The 11,939-nt window shown below is 44.4% G+C and overlaps 1 protein-coding gene across 1 annotated transcript in view; it reads left to right on the top strand.

The window, feature by feature from the left end:
• Positions 1 to 6,765: 6,765 nt before the first annotated feature.
• PDGFRB (platelet derived growth factor receptor beta) overlaps positions 6,766 to 11,939 on the top strand; it is a 75,166-nt gene continuing 69,992 nt past the window's right edge. Inside the window, exon 1 of the mRNA XM_081896863.1 lies at positions 6,766 to 7,520. The gene's annotated coding sequence lies outside the window, so the exon portion shown is untranslated. The remainder of the gene's footprint in view (positions 7,521 to 11,939) is intronic.

Here is an 11,939-nt window from a genome sequence, read left to right as displayed (position 1 = left end):
CCACTAAGCAAAATACAAGAGAATTTGTAATCTGCAAATTACAGCATCTGGTGAACTTGATACAATGTCCTGGTATGAATCACATGGATGAAACCAAATAGATCCTGAATGGGCTACATAGAATAGCTACCCCACTCTAACCTCCATCCTTGTAAAAGGAAATGTGTATAGCCTTTTAAAAATGTCATTGGGACTGTATAATCTTGTAAAACACAACGAACAATGGCTTTAAAGCAGATATCTTAAAGTATTACAACAAACCTATAATCACATTCTGGTTAATCAATGTAACCTGTAATCAAGACCATCCTATGGGGAAAACCTGTTACAATTCTCCTCTTCTCTAACAAGCTTCTCTTAAAATATTTGCATTTGAATGAGGACTGAGTCTGTTCATGGCTGACAGTTCATGAATGCTTTGAGGTGTGTTTTTTAAAAAGCAAAAAACATTAAAAACCCCACCAATCAGGCAATATATAAATTTAAATGAATAAATGTGCTTTAGGGCAGTGTTTCCCAACCTTGGGCCTCCAGATGTTTTTGGCCTACAACTCCCATCATCCCTAGCTAGCAAGACCAGTGGTCAGGGATGATGGGAATTGTAGTTCAAAAACAGCTGGAGGCCCACGGTTGGGAAACACTGCTTTAAGGTATAGGGTGTACACAGCCTCACCTGATAGATGGCACAGCAATTGACCCAGATGAAGCCAGACTGACTTCCTCCCTCCCATGGACGTCATGAACTGCAGGCTTGTGAATATGGGGGTGACCCCACTAATTTGCAAAGCAGCTGATTCTCAGTAGTCTTACTCCATGAAAATCAGTTGCCAAACTGAAAGTCTCTGCCTCTTCACAGCCGTCTTATATTCTGTCCTCTCCTGGGCTTTTCGCAAGCAATAAGAGACTATGCCTGCCTGAAGCCAACCTGTCCTCTGCCCTTTTCATGCCTCTTCTGGTTCAGATAGACAACAGTGATGGGCGTTTGTCACAGCAGGAGGGGGAGACACATGTGACTCTTCACCAGCCTGACTCATCTCTGCCTCTTGGCCTCCCTCCTCCCGTTATCCTGCTCCAGCTTCTTCCTCTGGTTCTGGAGTACTTTCTGCCACAGACTCTCCCAGCTCACTAAACCCTGTTATCTCTCCAGCTTCTGACACCTCCTCTTCCCACTTTTCTCCCTCTTCCCACTCATTTTTGTCCCACCACCACTCTCTGGGCTCTGAGCCTTCTTCCCTTGATAGTTCCCCACCTACTGTTCCCACCATTCCTCTGCTTCGAACCAGTCCATGACATCCAGATTTGGTGGTGGTAGTGGGGACTGTTGCCACTGTTACCCTACTGCTCTCTCTCTCTTGGGGCCAGTCAACACCACAGCTCAGAAGGAAAGGACAAGGCAATTAGAAACTGCTGCACCCCTTTCCCTTTGTTGCAGCTCAAATGTTGGAGGAGACAAGTGAGCAAGTGGCAAAAACAAGGAGGGAGCGTGCAGGGGGCTCTGGGAGTCAGCAGATTCCCCAAGATGTCAGGCACGCAACTCCAGTCAACACAGCAACCACTGGGGCTAAATTCAGAGGATGTCAGAGCCAGACATTTGGTGAGGGGTCAAGACTAGCAAAGGACCTATGGCATTATCCCAGTGGTGCTGTCTTCCTCACACTGCAGAGAGCACCTGAGAAGCTCGCTCAGAGGCAGCTTGGGAGAATGTTCAGCATGCATGTGCTCTTTCTTCCAGGTTACCACTGAGAGTGGTGCGCCCAGTGGTCCCTCTCAAAAGTCACTGACAACAGGTTCAACATGAGCCAGCTCACACAAGGATAATGCTTTCCGACCAATGGATGAGCCCAAGAATGTGTGAAATGAGAGGAGGACAATTCTGGCAATGCAAAAGGGGTCTTTGCCTCATCTGTAAACAGCTCCCTAGCCCCACAAAAGGAAGGGCTTTGGGTTGGGGACAACCTGGAGCCCCGGAATTTCCAACCCCTTAAAAACTATCCTTGCTATTTGGTGAGTCAGCCATTAATCTTCGGCTGCCCCTGATCTCATCTCTACAGAACATGTCAATTTTAGGACTGCCTTCCCTTTAAAAGATAATGCTGTCAGCGCCATAAAAATATATAATGTAGAAACGCCTTCAGCTTTATGCCATTCGTACTTGGTGCAGCTTTCCAGTGTTTGCTCTTTTCTTAAAGAGAGAAGGTCCAGGAGGGAAGCAACTCTACAGAACAGTTACTCAGTGCCTGGATATGTGATATCTCCTGACATCACACCAGTACTTCCTGTCTCTTTCTGGGCTCCATTTCAGCATTTGCTGCTATCGTTGCAGATAAAATAAACCATTTGCTCTTTCATCTGGGGACCACATTGCACCAATTTCCAGTCTGCTAAAATGGTTCAAGATGCCTTCGTCTCAGCTGTCCCAAAGGCAAACACTCCTTTCGAAGCCTGTGAAAAACCTGGTGCGCTGCCACCCCCACCCCAATGGAGTATTGTTGTTTTCTCTCTTGTTGCTGTTTGGGATGCCATCTAAGTTCCGTCATGAGCATTAATACACCAAGCCAATAGTGCATCTTGTTTGGGAGTCTGTTGTTGTAATCCCACATTCCATTTAAAGTTATAAAGAATACCAGCATCTTTATAGCACACATGCATACATTAAAAACTTACTGGAGGAATGGAAAATGTACCAAATTTTAATGTCAAAAACGGACAACTGGCAGCTGTGACTGGATAAGGCTTCAAAGTGATTTTACTCAGCCTCTAGTGACCCTATCAAAGACCTTTTAAAAAACAGATTCCCATCATTTATACATTTTTATGCAATATGTACATAGGGATATTTTTGTGTATTGAGCACATGTGCTGTTTAATGGGTAAGCTTTACTGCTGGCTAGTGCCAAACTTATTATGAAACTAACCTTTTCCAGCCTGGAGAACAGAGTGCCTGTCAGAATACAAAAATGGACCATCTTCATTTTAGAAGAAAATGGTAATAGACCTGTTCACATACGCTGAGTTTTCTAGAAACAGGCCCAGATTGGGGGTGGGGGGGGGGAGGAAGCAGGCATGTGTCCCAGGTAGCAGGTTGGGTGTGTGTGTGGAAAAACAGCATCTTGCATGGAAGAGAGAGGAGAGAGGCACTCCACAGGCCCACAGCACATGCTATACCTCCTTATGTTCTGCTCATAGTCTGCTGATTAAAAGGTGGCTGGCTGGCCGCACATCTCTTCTAAAAAGTGGAACCCAACTGGGAATGTTAAGGAGTGGCTGAGCATGTGCTGTGGGCCTATGACATGTGTCTCTCCTCTCTCTCTCCCACACTACATCCAGTTGTCAGGGCCTTACACCCCCTTTATGCTCTTATGGAACCAGCAGGAGCATACAGGAGACAGATGCACTGTGGCTGGCTACAGCCCACCTGCCTCATCTTAGAAGAGGTGGGTGGCTGTGGAAAGACCCATCCGCTTAGCTATAAGAGGATGGGTGGGTAAGGTATAAAGGGAGGAGAGTTTAGTCAGGGGTTGGAGAAGGGTAGTTGGCAAAAGTGTGGTGGGTACGTGAGGTTGATGAGTGGAAAGACCAAGGACAGCAGCCCTTAGTGTATATACATCTCAAGATGCTATTCCCTGATCATGTTCTCTTTATCTACTTTCTTCGAATTATATTATAAAAGATGAAGATCTAGAAAACTAAGATGCTTTGCAAATCCTCTGGAACTTCTTTACTGATTTTTGTTTCCGTTTCTGACATTTTGTCCCTGATATCTTTGGGGGTTTTGTCATCTTGTTTGTGCTACTTAAAGCAGACTGTTCCTTAAAGAGCTCTCTAGGGATTAAAAGGATCCCCCCCAAGCGAGCAAATTTATAGCACTGCTTTTGCTATAAAAAGACTCAAGTTCAGTAGAACTCCACATCTTCAAATACTGATATTTTAGTGTTCACTGTTTTTGACATCTGCTAAAAACCTTTTTGTCTAGGCAAGACATGTAATTGTATTACGTACCTGTTTTTAAAATTCATTGGTTGTCTCTAATTGCAATATACCTATGCAGTGCTTGGAATGAATTAGTTCGGTTTAAGAAATTTAACTGCATTGGTTCAAAAATTAGTTCAAAAATATACTACACCTGATAATTGCCTGGTGAACTGAACAAGTTTGTTTGGGGGTAAAACTTTGACAAACTTCATAAAATTATTGGCCTAAAGCCTGGATAAATGAAAAAAGGCTTTACAAGTTTCCTGAGTGCAGGTAAAGAGGAGAACATCCTGATTTCCCCTGAGAGAGAGTTCCATAGCCACACTACCGCCACTGAGAACGTCCTATCTTAGGTCCCCATTCTTCATCCTACAGCTGTTGAGAAGAACATGTGCAGTCCTCAAACTGCAAATTTCTGAACAGTACCTTCTTTTAAGTACCTGGCTTGCAAGATATTTAGGGCTTTGTTAACTGGGCTTGGTAGCTCACAGGCAGCCAGTGCAAAGTTGAAAAATATATACATCAAGGAAGATATATGCTAGAGAATGCAGCCTTCAATAAGGTTAAAAAAACCAAAAACAACCAAGAAGATTCATAAATGGAATTGTGTTGCAGGTAGCATTTGATGGGATGGGGCATGTCGTTCTCCGTAAATGATGTCAAGTACTGTCATGAGATGATTGTGACCCTTGCCCAACCACATTACATACAGTACTTGAAGCTGCAGTGGTCCCTCAGCATTTCCTCAGAACAATATATTGTGAGTCAAGTGCTCAGAGAATGCAATACCCATCAGATGGCCATGCTTCTTCAAAGGAAAACATGCAGCAATTGAGCAATGACACTCCTTTTAAAAAAGGACCAACTCAAGAAGCTCTTTGACAGTTTTTATAAGCAAGCAGCTCAGCTGATTAGCATCTCAAATGCACAGTGCAGTGACTCGAATGTCAGCAAGGAAGTCTTGAGAAACTTTTGAAACAGCTGATAAATTTTCCCAAACCTTAAGATTTGCCTGCTTTCCTTATGAAAAACCAACAAGGGTGTGGCATGGCAAGAACTGTTTGCAAATTCTAGTTGCAAATCCAGAGTTCAACACAAGTATCTCAGGTATGGATGACATTGATGCTTTCCGTCATCCATCACTATATAAAGAGTCTTCAGAAAAGCTTGCTCGCTATATTGTGACATTTTGGTTGGTCTTAATTCCCAGGTATTGGCTGACTATGAGTTTTGGAATTTCACAGGATTATTTCATACATTATGCATATCTGAGTCAGCCATTGAGCCAGCCAAACCTGGGCTGTACTGGTAAAGAATGTACTTGTATGATATGTGTGTGTTTGTTTGTTGCATTCACAGGACCCTAGGTAGATACTACTGCCAATGTACTGGAAGAAGCAAAGATCACCCATGTCAAAGCAATGATTCTTCAACATCAACTTTGTTGGACTGGTCATGTTGTGTGGATGCCTGATTAACGTCTTCCAAAGCAACTACTGCACTCTATTCAGAACTTAAAAATGGAAAGTATAATGCTGATGTCAACAAAAGAGGTTTAAAGACTCTCTAAAGGCAAATCTTTAAAAATGTAGTATAAACACTGACAACTGGGAAACACTGGCCTGCAAGTGCTCCAACTGGAGAACAGTCTTTACCAAAGGTGTCATGGGCTTTGAAGACGCTCGAACTCAGGACGAAAGGGAGAAACATGCTAAGAGGAAGGCACACTTGCAAACCCTCACCGTGATTAGTTCCCACCCGGAAACCTATGTCCCCACTGTGGAAGGATGTGTGGAGCCAGAATTGGCCTCCACAGTCACTTAGGACTCACTGTTAAAACTGTGTTTATGGAAGACAATCTTACTCAGCTACGAGTGATCGCCAAAGAAGAAGGTGAGCAAAATTCACAGTGGTGTGTGCATACTGATAAATCTTGCACATTCTTCAAGTAGGGGAAGAATGCACATCCTCAATATCCAGCAATGAATGTGCTTCGTTTCTCTTCCAGGCAAGGCTGGCCCACCCATGAGGCAACATGAGGCGACTGCCTCAGGTGGCACAGTATCTACAGGGGCAGCAGACCCCGATGTTGTAGATCTTTATTCCCCTTCCTTGTTCCTGGTGTATCTCTTCAGTCACCCCTTCTTCCCATGGTTTGGTTCACCTCAGATGCCGAATTGTCTTGCTTCCAGGCCTCCATCAGAAAAGAGAACCGCACAGTATGCTAATTTGCGGAGGGGCCTGAAGATGGATGGCTAAGCGGCCTCCTCTTGGCCCGCTATCAATCGGAAGCAGACGATGCTGAGTCCCACTCGGGCCTGTGAACCATTCCACAAGCTCTATTGTTCGGCAGAAAAAGAAAAAAGAAAAGCCTCTCAAAGGAGCTTGTAAACAGCGGCTCCGCCCAGCAAACAAAGCCGCCCTGTAGCAAAACGTTATCTCGGCGATAAGGAGCTGGGCAAAGCCCACCGTGGTCGCCCCCGTCAGAAACCCCCACCCCGCACGGCCCTTCCCGGGGAAGGCTAGGTGCCAGCGAGCGCGGGGTGTGGGGCAGGGGGGCCAGGGGAGGCCTGGCGCGCGCAGGGATTTTAAGACGTGGAGGCAATTTTAAGGCACAGGCCTCTCTCTTCTTTAATAAAAACATGAGTCAGCGGCTGGCGTGGGCAGCGGATTTTCTAAACATCCCCTCATATCCTCAGAAAGGGGAGAGCAGAGAGAGGAGGGGAAAGACGGGAGGGGCGGAGAGGGGAGAGAGAGGCCAGAATCGAAAGGAGGCGCGTTCACACGCACACACAAACAGCAGCGTGTGAGGGAACTTTCACGGTTTAATTCGTTAAAAGTCCAGTCATGAATTAAAACGCGCACGCTTTTGGTTCCTCTTGTTTTTATTTTGTTTGGCGCCTGGAGCTTTCCCAGAGGCTCCCCTCGCCCTCTCCCGCCCAAATTCGGCGACTGAAGTTCTGCTGGTGTCTGTCTCCTGGTACCCCACCTTGGGGCCGACGGAGGTGTTTGTTGTGTCTACCCCACGGAAGCGTCTTTCCTCTGTCTTTCCCAACAAGAAAGAAGAAGTAAATCGAGTCAGCCTTATTCCCCTGCCCTACATCTTTCTTTGCGAGAGTGGACCAAAAGGTTTGAGCCAAGTAGGAGTTCAAACACGCGCGCACACGCACACCATTCGTGGCATCTTGTTCTGAAGGAAAATAGAAAAAGGGCTCCGGAGCTGCGAGAAAGCCGCGGAGCCTTGGATGCTGGCGAATGCTCTGGGGGGTAATAAAATGCGCTAGAGGCACCAGCAAGGCAGCCGGCGCGCTGGACAGCGGGGACACCCCACCCCCACCATCGCCCAGTCCCGCCTCTCCGGGCTGCAGACGACTCTCCCTCCCCTCGGGCTCTGCAAAGGGCTGCGCAGCTCAGCCGAAGGAAGCTGGGGTCGCGGACTCAAAGCAACGGGGGGAACTTCAGGAGAAGGATAAAAGAGAGAGGTGAAAGTCCCCGCAAGTTCCGGGCGCGATTTGGCGAAAGCCGTCCTGCCCCCTCTGCGAAGTAAGGTAAGCGCTAAGCGGTCTCTCTCCTTCGCTCCCAGCAGCTCGCCTCCTTTTCGCTTTTCCAGCCTGCGAATGGAAACTCTCCTTTAACAAATCCAGATGTGGAGAGCCCGCAGCCTTGTTCCTTTTCCCCATGACAAGTTTCCAAAAGGCCAAACCCAGCCAGTTTCCTTTGCAGACGCCTGGATCCTTCGCCTGCATCTCTCGCTTTCTTTCTCCGCTGCTTTCCCAAGGCGCCGGGCAGAGGGGATGCCCCTCTATGGACGAACTCCTGGGATGCCCCTCTATGGACGATCTGTTCTCAGCATCCTGCAGGCTCCAGAGTAGAGCCGGGTGGGGAGGAGGAAGCCTGTTGCTTCTTGCAAGGTCTGGTAAGGAGAGGCAGCAGTGCTCCTGCATCTCCCTCGCTGTGCTGTGTGTTGCCCCTCTATGTGTGCAAAGGATCTAAGTTAGATCTAAGCTATGGGATGCACAAAGTGCTATTATTGGGTCTGTCTTTTTTTTCTTTTTTCTTTAATCAGCAGAAAGAGAATGCCTGTGATCCTGATGCCTGAAAATAACTTTCTGATGCTCAAAACTTCTTGGAGCTTAGATTCCTGGGGTGGATGATGGATTGATTGGCCAGAGAAGGAGAATCTTTCCCCATGACTGCCACTCTAACATCCGCAAGGAACATCTGTCTTGCATCAGAACAGGCTGTTTGTCTGTTGAAAGATTAGATTCTAACCCATGTCTGGGGTTAGAACTGTTTATCATTGAAGAGCTGCAGAGGGGTCGCAGCTCACCGTTGGCAGGAACTCCCCAAACCTGTAGGTGGGAGGGTCAGCAGATGTCAGTTGGACTAGTAGTGCAGAATCAAAACGTGGTTAAGTGCTGATTTGGACACTTTGTTTACTAGCTGGAAAGATAACAAACAAATTTCTTACACACCCTTTCACACAAGAGCAAAAGCACCAAGCACTTTAAAAGATCTTAAGCAAAGTAGAAAGGAGGGACTCTCCTGCGCTTGATGTTACCTGCATTGGCAGAGAGTTTGCCTGGATGTTATATGCGCTTCCAATGCTGCACCAAATGTTACTATTAACTTTATGCTAAAAGCTGGCAAAGCCATTGGTCAATAACATTCCCCTCCCCAAATAACAATAGGTTGTTTCAATCAGTAGAAGAGCTCCTTTGGGAGGAAGGGTGGGAAACAAATTTAATAAATAAATGGATAGGTTTCCTTCACTATATCCTGTTTTTGGTGACTTTTCATAACCACAAGTCTACCTGAAACTGATTGGCACCTCCTTCGTAACCACAAAATGTTCTATCACGCTTTGTGTCTGTCTTGTTTTCTGTTCCAGCAACAGCTAAAATACTTCTAAAAGCCTCTCACTTATGCCAATATGATTTTCTATGCCTACAAAATCTAATAAGCTTATATAGGCATATATGTTAGTGCAAAATGAATAAAGCCATTCTTGTGCACTCTGGAAGTATCTCGCCATGGTCTCTAGGCAGAAAAGTATTCCATGTTACTTGCTTCTTAAGCTTTCCTTCCTTCTCTATTTTCAGAGGAACCACGACTCTATCTATGGTTCCTTCCAGACATCTGCAGTTCTTATACATGGGACTAAAATTCCACTAAATGAACTCACACACTGGTGCTTCTCAAGGTGTAAAACAGATATACTGTGCAGTAAGAGACATCACCTGTTGCTGTCATACCTTGCATCTCTGTGCCAGGAACTAAACTACTTTAAGTTTTAGGGGAGAGGCTGTAGCTTGGTTGTACAGCACACGTTTTAAATGCGAAAGGCGTCAGGATCAGTTCCTGGTATCTTTAGATAGTGCTGGACTCCTGACCCCAAACCCTGCTTTCCAAAGGGCCAGTGAGCGCTGTCAAAACTGAGCTAGATGGACCAATAGCCTGACTTGCTGTATAAGGCAGCTTCCTATGCCCTTTTGCGAGTCCCCCTTCTTATTTATTTCTGCTGCAGCCACTAGAAAAATGCCATATACTTCTTAGATTATTGTTACTCAAAAGAAGGTTTGGACTAGAGTTCTAATAATTCGCAATTGCGCATCTCTACAACCCAACACTGATGTAGATACTGTAGACAACTTGCTTCTGTTTAGCATGATCATTTTTACTGTTTTCACAGTCAACAATCTAAAAGCTATGTTTTTACTGAGCACCGGTAAATTGACTGACGATTTGCAACTATTGTTACCACATATGCTTATCACTGTTTGATAAGCGCGTTCATTCTGATCCTTACTGGAAGCAGAGTTTCTGTTGTGACTTTCTTGAGTGCCTACACTGTCATTTCATTATAATGTTACAATCATAACAATATGGTGAGGTTCTCTACTTAAAAAATAATTTTAGAAGGGACAATAAGGACCATCTAGTCCAACTCCCTGTGATGTAAAGATATGCAGCTGTCTCATGTGGGGATCAAACCTACAACCTTGCTGTTATCAGCACCACACTCTAAGCAACTGAACTATCCACTTGGATTGGGCTATTCCCATCCAGCAGTGCTGTGCCCTTGACAAAATACCATGCAAGTATGCTAATATTACTCATCATGCTAAGGACCCAGCATATGTTTTGCCAACTACCCATATTATATATTTACATGCATAGAGAGGCACGTCTCTGAATACTAGCTACTGGGGATCCTAAATGGGGAGTGCTGGAGGAGATGAAGAGCGCCAGATCTATTCATTGATGAACCTCTCGTCTATCTATTGAGAAACAACAGAGAAGCAGACCTGGAATATTAGTTTCTCAGAGGCCAGGGTTACCCAGGGCTCATTGCTGCTCAGTTGACTGAGCTACGAGAAATAGTTAACCCATTCTCTGATACTACTTGTATACATTTATTTATTCATTTGGAGTATTTAATTTGTCCCGCCTGCAAAAAATTCATGTGTATGCCCATGAATGATATGTATGTGGATGCATTTTAAATTGGTCTTCTTGTGTGAAAGGTATGTAGCATGGACAAAAAATGCACAACTAACACATATTTGCATACACAAAACCTTTGCTGTATCAGAACCCAATCAATCTATATACAGATGATCAGCACTATCAACTGACAGTGATTATCACAAGTTTTGAGGATGGAGAGAAAAACTGATTGTAGCATCTGTTTCCCATTTTACACTTAAGGACAACCATCACAGACAGTGCTATACATCTGTTCAAAGGGCAGATCTTCATGCAAATCAACATCTCTGGATGATGACCTGAGTGATCAAAGTACTGAAACAGCCTCTAGTATTAATGTTTCAGCATGTTTATCACTCTCTTAAAAAATGGCATCTTTCTTTTTTAAAAAAAGGTTTCTTTTAAAAACAATAATTCAAAACTGCTTGCCACATTTCAAATGAAAAACTGCCCACCACTATATGCTGTTGTATGATAGTATCAGCACATTCAGTACCATTTTGTTCTTGCATCATTAATTCATTAGTTCGTAAAATGTGTATCCTACTTTTTTCTGACTATATCACAACCAAGAAATAATAGAGCCATCTGTGACAATGGCTGTCAATCACAATAATAATACCAGCAATGACAGCACAATGCAGTGAAAATTGGAATAGATATTCACACTTAATGGCTTTTTGAGAAAATAAAAGGGTGTTTCACCCCACTCTTCCAGCACATGAGTTATTCCAGATTAATTAGCGCAAAATTTTAGGATGTGGATTTGTGTGTGGTGTGGGGCTGTTTATTAGTATTCACACAATGCTTTTCTTCTATATGTGAACCATCTTGACCCAAAGGCCCAAGCTGTAATAGGATAACTCATGATAATAGATATGGCCAGAAACATTACCTGTGGCAATACAGTTTTCTGCCATGCTGACTGCAGGATGTGCCACAGTTGCTGAGTGATAGGACAGTTTACACATTACTTTTCTCCATGCAAATATGTTTTCTTCACAACAAGAAGAAAATTATTTGTTTCCAAGAGTTGTTTCCCAAATGAATAGATTGTACGCTGTAGTCCCATTGACTTCTTCCATTTCCTTTGACTCTGGTGTAAAAGGACATGTGGTTCCCACTGACCCCCCCCCCTTTCACAAAACATCCAGGGCGAGCTGTGACTCTGTGACCTGGGAATTGCGGTTTGTGTCCTTTAGTCCTGTTACAGTTTCTCAGAATGTTCTCATTGATTTTAATGGAAGAAGGCTTTGTTAAAACTTTGGAATTATTTTGGGTTAACTTATTCCAACTCAAAAAAGTGAGGCAGAGGTTGGAGTTAAGATGCTGCTGGGAGTTTAATTCCATTTAAAGAGAGAGAAATCCCAAACAGAATATTTTTGATAGGAACATCATGAGCTGTGCATTGTTTCCTGAGATGCTGAAACAGCTCTAGAGAACCTTTTTGAACTGATGGATAAACAGGGCATAATTAA

This window comes from Podarcis melisellensis (assembly GCF_964234715.1).
Source record: "Podarcis melisellensis genome assembly, chromosome: 2".
Taxonomy (NCBI): domain Eukaryota; kingdom Metazoa; phylum Chordata; class Lepidosauria; order Squamata; family Lacertidae; genus Podarcis; species Podarcis melisellensis.
Note: the sequence above shows the minus strand (reverse complement) of the source record. Positions and strands in the feature narration are given on the sequence as shown.